The sequence below is a fragment of the Chlorocebus sabaeus genome, chromosome 11, assembly GCF_047675955.1.
Source record: "Chlorocebus sabaeus isolate Y175 chromosome 11, mChlSab1.0.hap1, whole genome shotgun sequence".
Classification (NCBI taxonomy): Eukaryota; Metazoa; Chordata; class Mammalia; order Primates; family Cercopithecidae; genus Chlorocebus; species Chlorocebus sabaeus.
The window spans coordinates 125,310,949-125,332,951 of NC_132914.1; the positions used below are offsets into that span (position 1 = coordinate 125,310,949).

Below are 22,003 nucleotides of genomic sequence, written 5' to 3' on the forward strand. Positions count from 1 at the left end.
CCCTCAAGCAATTGACTAAATCCCTTCTCTCAGCCAAGGGTGTTCCTAAGTCAACCCTTGTTCCTAAGTTAACATCAATATTAATACTTCTTAATGTTCCCAAGTTAATCTTAATATTCCATATTGATGTTTGTGAGTTAAGTGCTGCTGATTTGCTTAGTATGAATTTAAGGTATACATACTTTCAAATATGCCATGGCCACCAGGATTGAGAATGAGCTCAACCAAATTTTTGAAACACTAATTCAGGCCATGATGGGAATTAGGGAGTCAGACTCACCTCACTATACCCTCCTCCCTTTGGAATTCAGGCACAGCTGACTGGCATTAACTTTAAAACACACCTTCAGACTGACAAAGCAGACTTTCTGTGGCAATAAAATACCCACATGACAGATAGCAAGCCCTAAAAGAAATCAAAATATTGCACCCCAAAATAGATTTATCTGACATATTTTGAAATGGCCCTGCAAAGCCGTCTCTTGCGGGGAAATATCTACATTTTGTAGAGAATCCCCTTCCGTTTCCAGGACTTTCTCCTGATCCAGGAGAGAATCAACTAAGATTCTGGTACCTTTGTAAGTCTGATAATAAACTTTTAAATCTGTTCTCTCTGAAGCCTGCTACCTGGAGGCAGCATCTATACCACAAGAACCTTGGCCTCCACAACCCCTTATCTGAACCCAGATGTTCCTTTCTATCGATTCCAGGTCTTTAGATAAACAATTTCAACCAACTGCCTGTCAGAAAATCTTTGAATCCACCTATGACCTGGAACGCCACCGCCTCCCACTTTGAGCTGTCCTGCATTTTTGGTGGGAACCAGTGTACATCTTACACATATTGGCTGATGTCTTGCGTCTCCCTAAAATATTTAAAACCAAAAGCTGTAGCCCAACCACCTTGGACACATGTTCTCAGGACCTCCTGAGACTGTCATGGGTATATCCTCAACCTTGGCAAAATAAACTTCTAAACTGATTAAGACCAGTCTCAGACACTTTCTGGTTTACAGATAAAATGACTGAACTCCACACACACGTTGCATCAATGCCAGTTTCCTTGCATTGATATCATACTATCATTCCAGAAGATGGAACCCCCTGGGAACCAGAGTAATGGGTACATAGGACCTCTCTGTACCACTTTGCAACTTCCTGTAAATCTATCGTTATTTTTAAGTATTAATAAAAAGCTTTTTTAAAAAGAACATATTGAACTACTCCAAATATCCTCAACCATATTTCTTTTCTTTTTCCTTTTTTTTTTTTTTTTTTTTTTTTTTGAGATGCAGTCTCATTCTATCACCCAGGCTGGAGTGCAGTGGTGTGGTCTCAGCTCACTGCAACCTCTGCCTCCTGGGTTCAAGTGATTCTCCTTCCTCAGCCTCCCAAGTAGCTGGGACTGCAGGTGCACGCCACCACACTCAGCTAATTTTTGTATTTTTAGTAGAGACAGAGTTTCATCATATTGGCCAGGATGTTCTCGATCTCTTGACCTCATGATTCCACCACCTCAGCCTCCCAAAGTGCTAAGATTACAGGCATGAGCCACCATGCCAGGCCCCTCAACCATATTTCTTTGGCATGCCAAAGGACTCTAGACTCTTAGCAGGTTTATCACTAATGCTAGTGTTGTGTAATTTTGTAACAACTTAGCATACTGTTGTTAGCAAGAATGACAACCTCTAATGTCCACAGCAGCCCAGCCTGGCAACATAAATACGTGAAGTAGCCCGTTTATGCAGTAACTGTAGCTTAGTGTTGACAGCCTGCGATATAGTCCAGATAATCCCAATATTTAGATTTTTCATTAACACAAAAACTCATCCATTAATGGAAAATCTCCCATTAAAAACACTTGCTACATGTGCCTCAAATAAAGCATGGTCATTGGCTGTATCTTGTCCACAAAGCAACAGAGGTGATTCCATTTGACCAGCAACTTCTGCCAGAAAGAATACATGCAAGGCTGCCGAGTTGCAGGTCCCAGTGCAGAAGAGATGCAGCTTGCTACCTGCAAGAGGTTGGAGACGTTGGTAAATAAAGTCAGGATAGCACAAGAGAAGGATTGTTTCTTTCCTGGACCATGACAAGCCTTGACCTCCTGAGAAGTAAAGAACAAGGCTAGGGAAGTCTCCCGTTCAACTGAAACAGGTAGCAACATGAGCAAAGCGGGAGGTAGTAATGCTTATAGAGACGCTGTGAGACATTAATACTCCCTAGTGATGTTTATTGGGTAAGTGCTGCAGATTTGCTTAGCGTGAATTTAAGTTACACATACGTTCAAATATGTCATGGCCTGTAGGGTTGAAGATGAGCTCAATCAGATTTTTTAACAGACACACACACACACACTCACAATATGATACTATTGAAACTGCCTTGGCAAAATTATGACAGACTCAGTGAAAGAGATCTAACTTAACCGACCCCATCTTGCTTCTAACCTCCAAGCTGTCCTTGTTCATTCCTGGGCGTAGGCTGAACTAACTTTGGGAGAAACTTAATTTATAGGACTTAACAGTCCTTTCTCAAAGCAGACCTCCTTCTTGCCTGAGGACTAGATTGCTTTTGTAGGACTCACATTAGCCACAAGATTAGAAATTATGGTTTAGGAATCATGCAACTGGAGGCTACCAGATTCTGACCCTCCCTAAACTGCCCCTAAGATCAGTGCTTGAGACATTTTGCAGACCCTCCACTTGATTGGTCAAGTGCACCACCGGATTGATAAACTGGCTCATCTGATCTTGTGACCCCCACCCAGGAACTGACTCAGCGCAAGAAGACAGCTCCGACTCCCTCTGATTTCATCCCTGACCAATCAGCACTCCTGGCTCATTGTGATTTCATCCCTGACCAATCAGCACTCCTGGCTCATTGTGATTTCATCCCTGACCAGTCAGCACTCCTGGCTCACTGTGATTTCATCCCCGACCAATCAGCACTCCTGGCTCACTGTGATTTCACCCCTGACCAATCAGCACTCCTGGCTCACTGGCTTCCCCCCACCCACCAAGTTATCCTTAAAAACTCTACTCCCTGAATACCTGGGGAGTAATACTGATCTGAGCAATAATACAACTTAGGTCTCCACACAGCTGGCTCTGCATGAATTACTCTTTCTCTGTTGTAATTCCCCTGTCTTGATGAATCAGCTCTGTCTAGGCAAGGTGGACCCCTTGGTTGGTTACACTATGATACAGTACTGTTATGCATTATTATAGATCTATCTAAAATATTACCTTCTGTGGATATGCTCCGGTCATAAGAAAGTAGCTTTATGTTCTGTGGAGAATTTTCCTCAATACTCTGTATATACAAGGTCACTTGGAGATCGTCAAGAGTCTAAATGTGAAGCCATTTATAAGTGACCTTGTCTGTAATGAATGCTAGGTTCCCAAATATGTGTAGGTTCCTGGATAAGTCAAACCACAAAAAAGAATATGAAAGAACACCAGGGCTACACAATCCTTTTAGGGCAATCCTACCTGTTGTTATTATTTTTTCCTTGAAACTTTACAGACCAAGATACGTGTCCTATCACCCATCACCTGCTTCATTGCAACCATAAAGCATTTGATTGCAGGCCAGGCACGGAGGCTCATGCCTGAAATCTGAGGCAGGCAGATCACCTGAGGTCAGGAGTTCAAGACCAGCCTGGCCAACATGGTGAAACCCCATCTCTACTAAAAATGCAAAAATTAGCCAGGCATGGTGGTGCAAGCCTGTAATTCCAGCTACTCAGGAGGCTGAGGCAGGCGAATTGCTTGAATCTGGGAGGGGGAGGTTGCAATAAGCCGAGATCACATCGCTACACTACAGACTGGACAGCAGAGTGAGACTCTGTCTCAAAAAAAAAAAAAAAAAAATCTATTGCACTTCTTAATGCCTGCTCTCAGCTGACTAAATTCTTTCCTTAGATTAAAAAATCAGAAACAACAAAACTAAAGAAAAAACAACAGAAAAACCCACCTCCTTTGAGATAGAGGAGTAAAAAGTTGCTCAGAATTTACCAGTTCTATTAAATAATCAGACCTCACCCTTCTGTTTTCATTATCTATTTGCAATGCTAAGTTAAAGCATTCAGTGCCCTTTTACCTGGGCTTTCAAAAACCTTAAGGTACTGAGAAAATGGTATTTTTTTAACCATATATGTACATATTTTTTCAAGATGGAGTCTCGCTCTGTCGCCCAGGCTGAAGTGCAGTGGCGTGATCTCAGCTCACAGCAAGCTCCACCTCCCGAGTTCACACCATTCTCCTGCCTCAGCCTCCTGAGTAGCTGGGACTACAGGCACCTGCCAGCACGCCCGGCTAACTTTTTGTATTTTTAGTAGAGACAGGGTTTCACCATGTTAGCCAGGATGATCTCAATCTCCTGACCTCGTGATCTGCCGGCCTCGGCCTCCCAAAGTGCTGGGATCACAGGCGTGAGACACCACGCCCAGCCTAACCTTCTATATTAACCCTAAAGCAACTAAATTTAAAAAATAACAGGTAACTAAATTGGAATACCAATTCCTTTAATCACAGATCAGGTACATACCTTTATGGGAACATTTCCTTCAAAGCAAGACAAAGAAGACTGGTCTGATCCTGTATTTTATTTATGAATTTATTTCTTGAATTAACTGAACATGAGTCTATGTCAAAGTAAAACTTGTATCTGAAAGAATCCAAATAATGAGCAGCTTTCTTTCTATACTTTTTCCCTTAAGAATAAAAAAGTTGGGCAAAATGCGTTTCCAACGACAATCTGCAAACAAGATGAGAAGAGTCTGGGTGAATACATTTTCAAACGACTGCCTGGATCAGTTGGAATTGTCATTGGTTTCTTTATTTACTGTTATTTTACCATCATCTATAATAATCTCATTCAATAATATTTTGTAAATAAATATGTGAATGAATCAAGAAGTAAGTAGAAAATGTGTCTAGGAGATACTTCATTGGGAAACAAAGCTGATAAAAAGGATTAAGTGTTCATGATTCCATTTTTGTAAGATACCTGCATGCACCTGTGTGTAGATGATTTGATCAGAAAGAATTGTTTTGCTGTGTTAACAAACAAACTCAAAGTTTTAGAGTCAAAAATGGAAATAAATCTCCCTTTTTTATATAGCCAGAAAGATGCAATTCATCACATTCATATTAATTGTCTTTATCCAAAGCCAGGACTGGGGAGAATCGGGGGCAGGCAGGAGATTGCATTTTTGTGACAAGCAGGAAGTTGCTTCTGGCAGCCATGCACCTAGGTCAATACCCTCAGATACCAGGACACAAGGTGACAGCTGTGAATGAATGTTCAGATCCCAAAAAGATGACCACAACCCCTCCAAGACTCATGCCTAGAGTAGTTAAACAAAGAGGCTCACTTGGCCTTTAAAAAGGTTGGCACACATCTCCAATAGGCAGGAAAATAATTTACAAATACTAGTTTTCTAAAAGAAATCCTGCAAGGGGTGGCAGGGTTGGGGGGAAATGGGTAGGCGTTCTCTTTCCCTCTGGCCACCAAAGAAAGTTTATTTTATTATTATTTCATTGATATTTATCCTCCCAGTGTTTATGTTCTTCCAGGCATTGTGTCGGTGGAAAGGGATTCAGTGATGATGAAGACATTCTGGGAGAATTTGGCATAGATGAATTGGAATTAGCAGACCTCAGTCAATCAGGATCCCCTGTTGGGCGAATTCTGTTCAGGTCCAGCAGGTTGGGGCTCACCCAGTGAGGAAGACTTCCTGGGTGAGGAAGACTCCCTTAGGGCTCCTTCCAACTCTCCCTCTGAAAAGCCTTCTTTACGGGAGTGTCGCTGCCCTAGGAATAAACAAGGGAAGGGGAGGCATTTGCACCCTTTTCCTGGGGTCCTTTAGAACTAGTGCCCCTCAGTCCTGCTCATCATATTCTCCCAATTCTTCTCACCAATCTATTTCACTGTTACCTCCAACAGAATAAATTCTTTTCTATTTTTTTGAGGCAGGAATTGTGGCTCCTAATAAACATTTTTCTAGTGCTCTGACGATTCACTGTTCCTTCCCCAAATTTTAAAAATCAAAAAAAACTCCTTTCTCTCTGCTGCAACATTCCTGCCCTGAGTCATAACACAGCATATGGCCAGCCCCTGGGATGAGAAAGGGTCCAGGTGAGATGGGATGAACGGGTGCAGATGAGAAACCAAACACCTTTCAACGTGTTGCATAAGCACAGCAGGCTCGCTCATGGCCTGGCAACAGCTCAGAGTGGAGGCAGGGCCTTACCAGCGGTAGGCAAATCCCCACTCAGGCTCCTTGGTTCCTGTCTCCTTTCTTCCCTCCCAGAATCATGTAAAATGCTGACTTCTAGGAGAAAGAAAAAGCAAGCCTCATCTTTCATCCTAAAGCAGCTCCTTAAAAACAAAGAATACACAAGAGTTATTTCAGCCACCTCCAGTATTTATCATCAAGTGATTTTGTATAATTCTCTCCACTTTGCAAAATCTTCATGCTCTGGAAAGGGCTGTTGGGGATAGAATCTCAGGTCAAGGTGGGGGTGGCGGGACTGAGCAAAAGGACCCTGACACCTTCTTTGGATCTGCTGTTCTATGATTTTAGTAAATTGGAGTGAGGGTCCTCCGCCTCCCACTCACAGCTCCTGCTCAGTTTGTTGGTTTCTTGGTTGGTTTTTGTTAAAATTCTTCCCCAATCCATCTGACATGGTTAGGCTTTGTGTCCCCACCCAAATCTCATCTTGAATTGTAATCCCCAGGAGTTGCGGGAGAGACCTGGTGGGAGATTACATGATCACAGGGGCGGTTTCCCCCATGCTGTTCTTGTGAGACTGAGTGAGTTCTCACAAGATCTGATGGTTTTACAAGTGTTTGACAGTTCCTCCTTCATGCGTTTACTCTCTCTCTCTTTCTCTCTCTCTCGCCTGCCGCCATGTAAGATGTGCCTGCTTCCCCTTCTTCCATGATTTTTAGTTTCCTGTGGCCTCCTCAGCCATGAAGAACTGCAAGTCAATTACACCTCCTTTGTTTATAAATTACCCAATATTGGATAGTATCTTTATAGTAGCGGGAGAACAGACTAATACACCATCCAATGGAACAACGTTACTCTCAACCAAATATAACTTAAGTACTTATGGCTCAACTGGAGAGAGAACTTAGAACAAGAAATGCATAATTTCATTAATGCTCAGTCTTCTGCCCTGGGGAGTGGGATGAGACATCTACATTTGGCTGCAGTTTCTGGGGTCTCTCCTGCTGGTAGCATCATTCTCTGTATTGTGTTATTCTAATATTTAAAGATTTGTATTTTTCATACAGCATGTGCCCTCAACCTGTGCCTACAACAAATATTAGCAGCTGTGCATCCACCTGAGAAGGATGACTCTTCTGTTGGGTTTACTCAGTTTTATTCAGTTATTTTGACCATCTCAGTTTCTCCCTCTGTGCTGTTTGTAGAATCCAAGCCCAACATCAGCTGTGACTCTAGTGATCCTTCCTCTGCACCCAAGATTCTCTGTCCATTGACCCCACCAGGAATGAAGCATCCCTGAGGTCACTGTGAGATATGTCAGAGTCATTTGTGTTACTTTCCTTCCCGTTCCTGCAGATGCTGCATTTGCTTCTAAAGCGGAAATCCAGCCAGGGCAGTGTTGAGGGCAGGCAGCTGCCAATGGTGCGATGCCAGGCATCTGAGCATAAGCCTGAGCCCACAGGGATGAGGATGGCCTGTCGGGACGGTCACCTGCAGAAGACAGTGCTTCTTGGTCAATCAAAACAGTGGCAACTCTTCCTCTTTTTCCCAAAGTTCTTGGAAAGCCATAAAGTCCCTGGGGAAGTAGTTTTGAATGTTCATTAATCTGGGAGGGGTTTACATTAAAAAAACAGAATTTAAGGAATCTCGTCTAAAACCCCAAGGTCTTCTGAAGAGTCTTCTGTGGGCTCATCAAAAACCATACAATTGGCCAGGCACAGTGGCTCATGCCTGTCATCCCAGCATTCTGGGAGGTCAAGGCAGGTGGATAAATGAGGCCAGAAGTTCAAGACCAGCCTGGACAACAGGGTGAAATCCACTCTCTACAACAAAATACAAAAATTAGCTGAGTGTGGTGGTGCACACCTGAAGTCCCAGCTACTCAGGAGGATGAGCTAGGAGGATCATTTGAGACAGGAGTTCAAGTCTCCAGTGAGCCATGATTGTACCACTGCACTTCAGCCTGGGCAACAGAGCAAGACCCTGTCCAAAAAAAAAAAAAAAGAAAAGAAAAAACACAAAGCTACACAATCAGCATCATATAAATATCAGAGTCACGTGAAATGACTGTGCTCCTCAGGCCTTTGCCTTGGGCGCCAGAAGCTGAGGGATGGAGGTTCCATGTGAATGTGGGCACAGGAGGGAGGGCTGAGTCCACACTGGAGGGGGGAACCTGGGTTTGGGGGGCTCTAAATGAGGGAATAGTGAGGGTGGCGGCCAACACTTGTTGTGTCAACTGCAGTCAACCCTTATCTCCAGACTCCACACTCAGCAGCCGCATGTGGACGCTATCTGTGAACATCCACCTTTCAGACTGGTCCCCTTTGTTGGGCCCTCACCGCCCTGGCTTCCTGCGCTGCTGGGGCGGTCAAGGGACCTAAGGGTATAAACTGGACAGTTGCCAGGAAGCTTCTGGGAGAGAACTCCAGGGAACAGGGAAACCTATGGGTTCTCCCCCATTTCTTTTCTCTGTGTGACTCAGTTATGGCGAGGGGACTCTTCAGCCCCCTTATGACCATGAGGCAGCAGCCGTGAAGATGAAGGGACCCTCCCCAGGGCCCCAAGAGAGTGGAAAAGGGAAGAGTGGTTGGTAAGGATGATAGGGATGTAACGTGACACAAGAGAGATTTCATTTTAATCTTTTTTTTTTTTTTTAACCAGACAAATAGTTCATGTTACTGCCAAACCATTAGGAAATACTGAAAAAAAGAAAGGGGAAAAAAATAACATATCCTTTGCAGTTTCACAATGTTCCTGTTATTTCTCTCTCTGTCTCTCTGTCTCTCTCTCTCTCTCTCTCGACAGGGTCTCACTCTGTCACCCAGGCTGGAGTGCAGTGGCATGATCCCAGTTCAAGCAATCCTCCTACTTCAGCCTCCTGACCATAGTCACACACCACCATGCCCAGCTAATTTTTTTATTTTTTGTAGAGACAGGATCTCACCATGTTGCCCAGGCTGGTTGTGAACTCCTGCTCTCAAGAAATCCTCCCACCTCAGCCTCCCGAAGTGCTGGGATTACAGGCGTGAGCCATCAAGAGAGAAGCCCAGCGTGCTTCTCTCTTGATCCTTCAGATTTTACTTCTTATGAATTCCCTTCCTCAGCACTGAATCAGGGAACACATTTAGTTTTCACTCTCTCTCTCTCTCTCTCTCTCTCTCTCTCTCTCTCCTGTGTCTCTTAGCTTTCCAATTCCCAAATCAGAAAAACCATCAGCTCTGAATGACCTCAAGAGCTTAACTTCTAAGGCCTCCCCTGGGGCAGGCCTCCCATGCGTTGCATTTGTCCTGGTGGTTGCAGGCACCAAGTTACCCCATTGCCGTTGAAGGGATGAACACACAGAGCACTCCGATGTTATTGTTCCTCAGGAGCCTGGATGCAGGCAGCTCGTGTACACTCACAGAAAGTCACTTATTTGCTTATCGCTTCTTGAGTCTCAAGCACAATCTCTTTGGAGGATTGGTGGGCTGATGGGACAGCAATTTAATGCCAACATAATCCAGCCACAATAACAGGCAAGCCTTCAGAAGCACTGAAATAATTGCATGGTCTAAGAGTTGGTTCCGAACAGTAATTAACACAGGAGCAGCAGCCTTTTCGGGGACCCTCACTGCCCGCACAAAAGAATCGGGCTCTGTGCTGATAAAGGAGCGTTTCCAACCAGTGCAGCTGATAATTAAGTGGCCTCGTCAGAAAGCTTCGATGTTTACCGATTCAGTGGGAAGATGTGATTGAAAAAACACATTTAAAAGGAGAGGAAAAGAATATTAAGAATTGCCTTTAAAACCACTTTGATGTCAACAAACTTAAAAACATGCTGCAAAAATAAGACGCACAATCCTTTACTGAAGGCACCATTATAAAAACGTGACTGAGCTTGACAGAAGCCTGGAGGGTACTTTTGTGGGATTTCTAATGCTTATGTATGTGCACTATTGAATTTTTAGGTATGTAAATCATGGCTTAGTGAGGATGGAGGTTGTTTGTTTAACAAAGGCACAGACAGGGCTCTAATGCACTTAGAGTAAAGAGGCTCAGGCTTTGCCAGGATGCCTCCATGTCTATGGCGAAATTGCTTTGCCATTAGACCAGATTGAGCCAGCGACAAGCAAAGTTAATGCACACACATCATCCTCTTCACAACGAATAATCCTAAGCAGCCTGGAATCAGCTCCTTGTTTATTACAAGCCACGCAACCTTTATCAGCACCCTCATTTATGCACATCATGATTATTAAACAGCAAACAACAGATTATGATTCCAGTATCCGATCAGGTGAATGGGGGTATCCGTCAGCAGCTGCTGGGTTATCTGGAGATGGGGCAGTGCCATCCCTCAGAACTCCAGCTTTGATACAGGGTTGCCTGTGCTCAGGTCCTAGCTGGGCAGCTACCAGCTGTGCAAACTTGAGCAAGTTCCTTTCTCCCTCTCCGTGTCAATTTCATCTGCAGTATGAGGATGATAGGGTGGAAGACTGAATATAAAAATGGACAGTGGCAAGACCACATATGACATTAGAATGGTGACCCACTTCCTCTGCAAAGACCAGCCCAGGAAAGCAAGCTCCAGTCTCAGCAATCAGTGCAGGATAGTCAGGACTTGGTCATGTTTGCCCTCACTTTCTACTCAAGATCAACCAGAGGCAGCCAAATATGGGCCCTAGAATAATCCTGGAATATGTGCTGCTTCTAATTATATCCCACACCTAGCTTTGCAGGCTGGCAGCCTCCAATCTGGGCACACCAGAAGTCTTCCTTTTTTTCCTCTATAAATCTTTCCCTCTCGTCTGCCTGCCTTTGCATCTCTGCCCAACATGAACCATGGTGGCTGACTCCTTTGTTTTAGTAAGATCTGGATGAAGGACCTGTGTCTTTGGTCTTTGTCTACTTCCACATAGTAAGAGTACTTCTTTTAGAAGGTTGTGAAAATGTGATTAGTTAATAAACATAAAGAGCTTAGAGTTGTGCCCAGCACTTTGCAAGTGTTGGCTACTCATATTGTTAGGGTCTCCTAAGCCCTAGACCAGGGGTGTCCAATCTTTTGGCTTCTCTGGGCCATAATGGAACGAGAATTTTGGGGGGCCACACATAACATATACTAACACCAACCATAGCCAATGAGCTAAAAAAAAAAAAAAATGTCATAATGTTTTAAAAAAGTTTACGAATTTGTGTTGGGCCATGGGTTGGCTAAGCTTGCCCTAGACTCTTTAACCATGCATGTTATGAAGAGTTGAAGGCACCTCTGTTTTCCTCCCTGTTCCATAATCTCCTGAAGCAATGAACAGACAGCTGTGTTTCTGCTGCAATGATAAGGAAAATAGGCAATAAAACAATAACTAGAAGTTATTCCCCAGAGTATAATTTTAGTTATATACATGAAAACAGCCTGAAGCCATTTCTATTCAGGAGAGGGTTGGCCATTTAGGACCGTCAACTGCAGAAGATGGCTCTGCCTGGTGAATCAACAGTGATAACGTTTCCTGTTTTTCCCAAAGTTCTTGGAAAGCCAGAAACTCTCTGGGGAATTAGCTTTGAATGTTCATTTCTCCAGGAGGGGTGTTCTCAAGGTTAAGAAATATTAAGACATCTCCTCTAAAACCCAAAGTTCTTCTGATAATATAGCTTATGTTGTGGGCTATATTATCGTCCACAAAACCCAACCTAATGGGAAAGAGTCTCACAGGGCCTATTTTTGTATAGATGGAAGAGGGGAGACACGCTTCTGCTGGGCGTGCACAGAGGGACTGAGCAGTTCTTTGGGGACTCTTTGGCTGTTATCACTCAGTTTCCTCCAGAATCAGCCAGGCCTAGGATACTGCTAGGCGTGTCTATAAATAGATAGCCGCAAATGGATGCTTTGGCCCAAGAGATGATAAATTGAGTTGCTCCCCTCTGTGTAAACCAGAAATGGAAAGAAACGAAGCAAGCCCAGAGCAACATCATAGCACAGGAGTCTGGATGCCTTGCAGAGTTTGTGCTCGTTTGAGAGATGGAGGTGGGGGCAGGGGGTGTCCCTAGTTCTCTATGCAGAGATAAGATCTAGGGTTTGTATCTCTACAGTTGCATAGAAGATACTAAGCATTCCTTTCTAATAACATGATCATCCAAACCTGCATTTTTTTTCTATTAACTTGCATGTTCTTTGATATTTTAGGTTAAAAAAAGTGCGTACATATCACATTTTAAATCTTAAATCTATTCATCCATAAGATATCTTTTTTCTTTCTTTCTTTCTTTCTTTTTTTGAGACAGGATTTTACTCCCAACAGCCAGGTTGGAGTACGATGGCACAATCTTAGCTCGCTGCAACCTCCCCCTCCCAGACTCAAGCGGATTTCCTGCCTTGGCCTCTCAAGTAGCCAGTACTACAGGTGCGTGCCACCATGCCTGGCTAATTTTCTGTACTTACTGTAGAGACAGAGTTTAACCATGTTGGCCAGGCTGACCCTGAATTCCTGAGCTCAAGTGGTCCACCTGCCTTGGCCTCCCAAAGTGCTGGGATTACAGGCATGAGCCGCCATGCCCGGCCATATGGCATCATTTTTTTTAATAGGTAATATATTATTAAAGGAAATATCTATTTAAAGTCTTGCCATTTTAGGTAAAAGAAAAAAATAATCATTTGAGCTGGTTCCAGAGAATCCCTGAAAAGTCAAGCAAAAGAAGGCTTTCCCCTTAGCAAACAGCTGAAAAAATACTTCCCAAGTGTTTGATAAAAATTCTCTGACAGTGTAGATGCCAGGTCAATTTTTGATTCACAGTATGCTGTGTAAGTGCCTACTCTGTTTCAACCCAGTGCTGGGATCCCGTGGCCAAAACCCAATGGAGATGATCACTTGAGACATAACACTCCCAAATGCCTCCCCACCACTGTGTCTGTTTGCAGCATCAGCGAGGGATAATGATTGAAATGTTTCCGGTGCTCCCGGCATCCCTTAATCATCCCACTGATCACTTTTTGGAACTGATAGGAGAAAACGTTAAGAAACAATTGGTGTGCTGGCCAAAAGAATCAGAGTCAGCAACTGAACTGAAAGAGTCTCCATTACGGCCGGATGCGGTGGCTCAAGCCTGTAATCACAGCACTTTGGGAGGCCGAGGCGGGCAGATCACGAGGTCAGGAGATCGAGACCATCCTGGCTAACACGGTGAAACCCTGTCTCTACTAAAAAACACAAAAAATTAGCCGGGCCTGGTGGCAGGCGCCTGTAGTCCCAGCTATTCGGGAGGCTGAGGCAGGAGAATTGCTTGAACCCGGGAGGTGGAGCTTGCAGTGAGCTGAGATCGCTCCACTGCACTCCAGCTTGGGCAACAGAGCAAGACTCCGTCTCAAAAAAAAAAAAAAAAAAAGAGTCTCTATTACTTAGAAACCAAAGCCTTGGTTCCAATTCTGTAAAATGAGACAAACAATCAAAACCAGATATAGACATAGATATAGACATATAGATATAGATATAGATATAGATATAGATATAGATATAGACATAGATATAGACATATAGATATAGATATAGATATAGATATAGATATAGACATAGACATAGACATAGACATAGATATAGACATAGACATAGATATAGACATAGACATAGATATAGACATAGATATAGATATAGACATAGACATAGACATAGATATAGACATAGATATAGATATAGACATAGACATAGACATAGACATAGATATAGACATAGACATAGATATAGATATAGACATAGACATAGACATAGACATAGACATAGATATAGACATAGACATAGATATAGACATAGATATAGATATAGACATAGACATAGACATAGATATAGACATAGACATAGATATAGATATAGACATAGATATAGACATAGACATAGATATAGACATAGATATAGACATAGACATAGACATAGATATAGACATAGACATAGACATAGACATAGACATAGACATAGATATAGACATAGACATAGATATAGACATAGATATAGACATAGACATAGACATAGACATAGACATAGATATAGACATAGACATAGACATAGACATAGACATAGATATAGACATAGACATAGATATAGACATAGACATAGACATAGACATAGATATAGACATAGACATAGATATAGACATAGATATAGACATAGACATAGACATAGATATAGACATAGACATAGATATAGACATAGATATAGACATAGACATAGATATAGACATAGACATAGATATAGACATAGATATAGACATAGACATAGACATAGATATAGACATAGACATAGATATAGATATAGACATAGACATAGACATAGACATAGACATAGACATAGATATAGACATAGACATAGATATAGACATAGATATAGATATAGACATAGACATAGACATAGACATAGATATAGACATAGACATAGATATAGATATAGACATAGATATAGACATAGACATAGATATAGACATAGATATAGACATAGACATAGACATAGATATAGACATAGACATAGATATAGACATAGACATAGACATAGATATAGACATAGACATAGATATAGATATAGACATAGACATAGACATAGATGTAGACATAGATATAGATATAGATATAGATATAGACATAGATATAGATATAGACATAGATATAGACATAGACATAGATATAGATATAGATATAGATATAGATATAGACATAGACATAGATATAGACATAGACATAGATATAGACATAGATATAGACATAGACATAGACATAGATATAGACATAGATATAGATATAGACATAGACATAGATATAGACATAGACATAGATATAGACATAGATATAGATATAGATATAGATATAGACATAGACATAGATATAGACATAGATATAGACATAGACATAGACATAGATATAGACATAGATATAGATATAGATATAGATATAGACATAGACATAGATATAGACATAGATATAGATATAGACATAGATATAGACATAGACATAGATATAGACATAGATATAGATATAGACATAGACATAGACATAGACATAGATATAGACATAGACATAGACATAGATATAGACATAGATATAGACATAGACATAGACATAGATATAGACATAGATATAGACATAGACATAGACATAGATATAGACATAGACATAGACATAGATATAGACATAGATATAGACATAGACATAGATATAGACATAGACATAGATATAGACATAGATATAGATATAGACATAGACATAGACATAGACATAGACATAGACATAGATATAGATATAGACATAGATATAGACATAGACATAGACATAGATATAGACATAGATATAGACATAGACATAGACATAGATATAGACATAGACATAGATATAGATATAGACATAGATATAGACATAGATATAGATATAGACATAGACATAGATATAGACATAGACATAGATATAGACATAGATATAGATATAGATATAGACATAGACATAGATATAGACATAGATATAGATATAGACATAGACATAGATATAGATATAGATATAGACATACATATAGATATAGACATAGATATAGACATAGACATAGACATAGATATAGACATAGACATAGATATAGACATAGACATAGACATAGATATAGACATAGACATAGATATAGATATAGACATAGACATAGACATAGATATAGATATAGACATAGACATAGACATAGATATAGACATAGATATAGACATAGACATAGACATAGATATAGACATAGACATAGATATAGATATAGACATAGACATAGATATAGATATAGATATAGACATAGATATAGATATAGATATAGACATAGACATAGATATAGACATAGATATAGATATAGACATAGACATAGATATAGATATAGATATAGATATAGACATACATATAGATATAGACATAGATATAGACATAGACATAGACATAGATATAGACATAGACATAGATATAGATATAGACATAGACATAGATATAGACATAGACATAGACATAGATATAGACATAGACATAGATATAGATATAGACATAGATATAGACATAGACATAGACATAGATATAGACATAGATATAGACATAGACATAGATATAGATATAGACATAGATATAGACATAGATATAGATATAGATATAGACATAGACATAGATATAGATATAGATATAGACATAGACATAGATATAGACATAGACATAGATATAGACATAGATATAGATACAGATATAGACATAGACATAGACATAGATATAGATACAGACATAGATATAGATATATACATATAGCCATAGCCATAGACATAGACATAGATATAGATATATAGATATAGATATAGATATATACATAGATATAGATATAGACATAGATATAGATATAGACATAGATATAGACATAGACATAGACATAGATATAGATACAGACATAGATATAGATATATACATATAGCCATAGCCATAGACATAGATATAGATATATAGATATAGATATAGATATATACATATATATATATGGTGGGAAGTTTATTTCCCACTGAGAAATTTCAAAGCCAATACCCTTGGTGAGTGACTTTCCTCCAGGGGATGTTTGGGGGACAGGCTCTCCCATCTTTGGCTCCTTCATTCTAACATATGGCTTCTGAGGTTCCAGGGTTGCTGGGCACTGAGCAGGTGGAGGAGGATGGAACATGCAGGATCATGGATGGGAGCTTCACACAGGTTGGTCTAGGAAGGCAGTGCCACCATGTCTGCTCCCCTGCCGCTGGCTGGAAACCAGTCCCATGACCACAGTGAACTTCATGGGGACTGGAAATAAAACATAACCAGGAAGGAAGGCAAGTGGGTTTGGGGAACAAGGATCCAGTCTCTGCTTCCATCTTTAAGAATCCATGCAGATTGCAGATTTAGCTAGGTGTGGTGGCACACTCCTATAGTCTCAGCTACTCAGGAGGCTGAGGCAGGGCAATCGCTTGAACCCAGGAGGCGGAGGTTGCAGTGAGCCGAGATCATGCCACTGCACTCCAGCCTGGACAACAGAGTGAGACTCTGTCTCAAAATATATATATACATATATAATCCATACAAATACCTGTACCAAAATATCTCAGGTACTCCATAAATATACATGCCTACTATGTATCCCCAAAAAATCAAGAACTAAAAATTAATAATGATAATAATACAGAATCCATCAGAGAGGCTTCCGGTATAACTAGGAGAGTGTTATAATCTTCCAAAGACACAAAGGGTTAGGGCACAAACATCTTCTGCCTGTTTTCTTCCAAAAGTGAAGCAATTTGACATGATATGAGAAAGGCTTAATTCATTCATCCATAATTTTAAAAATAAAATGTTCCATGTATCAAAATATATAAATGCCATGAAGTGGATGCCAATGTGTAGAATACAAAATAACCACTTTTTGCCCAATATGAAAGAGAATTGCAAAAATAGGACACAACAAAAACATAGGAGCTGATGGTTTATATACAAGTCTATTTCAGAGAGAAACTTTCGCTCTTCCTTTTATTTCATAGATATGGAAATCAGCAGGCTTTAGATTAGACCATCTTCATTTGAAACCATTTGCACCAGCAAAGACACAAAAAGAAAGCAACATTCTTAAGAACTCACTTGCCACTAGTGGGAAGTCACAGAGCTTACACACGTATTTGCATGGCCAGGCTAATGCCATATAATTGTATAATAGTGAAAATACTAGACACGGTATCATCCATCATCTCACCTGCAATAGTGCTTTAATTGAACAAAAACCCCATGAGATAGGTACTATGAAGTATTTCGCTTTTACAGATATGAAAATTTAATCACTCAAGATGGGATTTTCAGGCGTCGTTGGGGAGGTTTGTCTTAAAACATCCTCAGGCATAGTAAGATACTAGTTAATGCTAACCCAGGGAGAGAGAAAGAACTGGCCTGTGTTTCAAGCATAAAACTCTTAGCACGTTGTGTAAAATTTCAGTTAACAGGGGAGAGAAACAAAATGTAGTTGTTCACGATCCTATCCACAAATTTCTATCCCAGGATAGGCACAGCACCTCATTCTCCCACTGACATGTCTAAGATGAAGAATAAAAAGGCAGAAGGAGGGGAGAGGGTGCGCAGGTTTGATTCAAGGTGCAGGGATTCTGCAATTGGAGGATAGATGTTCAATGCCTCTTAAGGGATCAAGGCAAAGCATGGGGGTGGTTTTCTAAGCGCTTTGAAGTCTTGGGTGGTTGACAGTTGCAGCTCATGTATGCCAGAGACACTGCCTTCACACTGGAGAGCCTCCTGTTGCATTTTGGAAGCCCAGGTTCAATCACTGTCCAAGAGCTATGATGAGTCTCCATTTCTAAGATGCACATTGTGGTGCTGAGAGTTCCTTGTACAGAAAGTGGGAGAAAAGTGAAGCCAAAGATATTAAAATATAAAGCTCTTTCCTTTAAAAACATATTACCTGTAAAACACATATATATATATGCACACACACACATATATATGGTGTTGGCCAGGCGTGGTGACTCATGCCTGTAATCCAAGTACTTTGTAAGGCTGAGGAGGGCAAATCACGTGAGGTCAGGAGATCGAGACTAGCCTGACCAATATGTTGAAACCCTGTCTCTTCTAAAAACACTAAAAATACAAAAATTAGCCGGGCATGGTGGCAGGTGCCTGTAATCCCAGCTACTTGGGAGGCTGAGGCAGGAGAATCACTTGAACCCAGGAGGCAGACATTGCAATGAACCAAGATCACGCTACTGCACTCCAGCCTGGGCAACACAGCGAGACTCCATTTCAGGGAAAAAAAGGTGTCACATGGATGAATAAATTTAAAATATGATATGTATACTCAATATGTATGCAATATGACACAGCCTTTAATAAAAAGGTATTGTGTCATTTATAACAACATGGATGGATGGAAAGAACATTATTTTAAGTGATATTAAGCCAGGCACAGAAAAACAAATACTGCCTTACTTACATGTGAAATCTAAAAAAGTCGACCTCATAAAGAGAGAGGAGAAAGGTGGTTGCCGGAGGCTGGGGCAGGGCAGGGATGAAGAAAGGAGAGATGCTGATCTAAGGGTATGAGTTTCAGTTAGACTGGAAGAATAGATTTAATGGTCTATTACATTGCATGATGACCACAGATAATAATCATGCATATTTCAAAATTGTTAAAATAATAACTTTTCAATGTTCTCACCACAAAAAATTATAAGTTGATAATGTGATGGATATGTTCATGGGTTTGATTGAATCTTTCTACAATGTATACATAGATCAAACTTCACATTGTACTCCAAAACACATACAATTATTAGTTTTCAATTAAATCAATCAGTCAATAAAATAGGATGTCATGACAGCATACAATACAAAAAAATATTTGATAAGATGATATATTGATTGATCGTAAATTCTTCTGGTTGCCTTTTTGCAAATTCACTTATTAGATCATCAAAATTTATACTTTTGGCAATTTCATTTTCCATCTATATAATTGAAAGAGATGTCAGTTGCTTTTGGAAAATGCAAATGATTTTTGATAATTTTTAATTTTGAGAAGGATCTTTCTGCTGATGCAGCCGTTACTAGAGCAATTAAGAATACTTTATAGGCTATAACAAATTTGAGATACATTTCTGGAAAATTATTGTGAAATATATGTTTTAGTACATCATGAGCTGATGATCTTGCAGAAAGATTTTTCTAAAAATATTTAAATATTTATATACATCGATTTTGTGTCAGTCTGGATTTAATTTTAAATGAGAATTAACGCAATGGCATGTTAATATTTCCTTAGACATCTCCTATACCTTACAGGGATCTTTAAAAAAGTGGAAAGTGGCTTCATGATTTGTTTATGATTCAAAACATATTCTACTGCTCCATTGTCAGTTAAAAAAACTTTATTTTAAATTGTTTCTTTGTTAATGACTGGTTCATCCAAAGCATCATTTGAAAATAGAGTTATTTCCCACTGAATGCAATGATCTTTCAGTTCAATGTCTATATCTAACCTGTGGATATTTACTTTGCAATGTTTAACAGTTTTCAAAACAAGAGGTTCTAACTCAGAAGGCTCCTCTAACTCCATAATATGCTTTAGTAAAATTTCCATGCAAATGCTTTTATTTGGTAATAACTACTGACGAGGTTCTATCTTTGTACAGATGTCACAGAAATGGACTCTGTGGACTGACAGGCCAGCTGGCTGCCCATGGCTTGTCCACGTGCTGCTCATATGAGCCCTTTCTCTCTCTTGGGCAGCTGCTGCCTCCATGACTGTTCATCTTTCTGCCGCTGCTCCATCTGCCAATCTGGGCCCAGGTCCTGGACCTGCTGCCCTGTCAGAGCCTCCGGGAGCCCCAGCATGTATGTGTGGGCAAGGTAGCCCAGCTAACTGCCCGGTACCCCTACTGCACACTGCTGTAATCCAAACTACAAAGCTGTTTCCTTGGCTCATCTTTCTTCTAGCGTTTGTTCAACACATCCCAGAAACCCAAAGAGTAATCCTCTTTTACCCTTCTCCTTTTTGGCCACACAAGTCATTGGTGGCCTCTGTGCATTCCAGAAAGTCTGGAAATGGTTCAGGAAGAAAAATACAACCCAAAATGTCACAGAACCTTTTCTCAGGTAATGACAAGGAGACTCAGAAAGCTCTTTTCCTTTTATAATTTTTAAGTGTGATGACAGCTGTAAAAGAACCTATAAATGAATGGAATAAAGGTTGAATTAAGCACCTGGTTTCCACCCCATTAAATCAACGTGGCATCATTACTACCTGTGAAGGTCCCTGTGGGATTCCATTGTGATGTGACTCAGGGTGAAGCGAATTTTATGTGCAGGGAGAGAAAAGGCTGTTTTCACAACCAAGGCATGACAACCTTTAGTTCACAAATAATATTGTTGACGGAAGACTACCCACTGTGCCTCCCTTCATGATCCCAATCATGACGCAGCTCCTTTTGTAAAATGCCAAACCCCATTTGCATTGAAGCCATGATTCTGAGGCTAAAACAACATGGGCTCTTTGCTCTGGAGAACATCATTCCCAGAAACTTTTTTTTTTCTTTGCTCACTGTGCAAACTCTTAAGATGAAGAATTGTTCACACGGAACATGGCACTATCTCCCGTCCTCTGCATACGAATGGGAGATAGTCTAAACCATTCCATCACATTGTGTCCGAATCAGCTGCCGTCATTTCCATCTAAGTACAAAGGTAGCGAGTTCAGGGATATTGTAAAATGCCTTTCAATCTTGTTTTAAACTCAGGGCCCTGTCTGCTCTAAGCAATTTTTGAAAGGAGGCACCGTCTACACTGCAACTCTTGGAGCCCCAACACTTCCCAGGAGCTTTTTTGTTTCTGTACCTTTCTCCATTTATTTCATCCAAAACCATGCTTTGAGCCAGGCACAGAGCTGGTTGATTTAAAAACAAAAATTAAACATTGTCTCCTGCCATCATGAAATTCACAGTCAATCTGGGAGAGGATCAGGTAAAACTTTGAGTGTAATACAAATTCAAGGATGCCCTAAAGGAAAGAATACGATGACAGGTAAGTTTTGATTAGTTATCAGAGAATGTTAACAAAGATTTATTGATGTGATTGTGTTAAGTATCTATTGCTGTATTAAAAAGTTACTCCAAGCTGGGCATGGTGACTCATGCCTGTAATTCCAACACTTTTGTAGGCCAAAGCAGGAGGATCAATGGAGCACAGAAGTTGGAGAATAACCTGGGCCATATAGTGAGACCCCATCTCTACAAGAAAATT

The 22,003-nt window shown here is 40.4% G+C and overlaps 1 long non-coding RNA gene across 1 annotated transcript in view; it reads right to left on the reverse strand.

Moving 5' to 3' along the window:
- Positions 1–5,501: 5,501 nt before the first annotated feature.
- The window catches only part of LOC119620569 (uncharacterized), a 31,142-nt gene continuing 14,640 nt past the window's right edge, over positions 5,502–22,003 (reverse strand). Inside the window, exons 3-4 of the long non-coding RNA XR_005237056.2 lie at positions 6,259–6,386; positions 5,502–5,818 (exon numbers count right to left, since the gene is read on the reverse strand). This is a non-coding gene — a long non-coding RNA (uncharacterized lncRNA). The remainder of the gene's footprint in view (positions 5,819–6,258; positions 6,387–22,003) is intronic.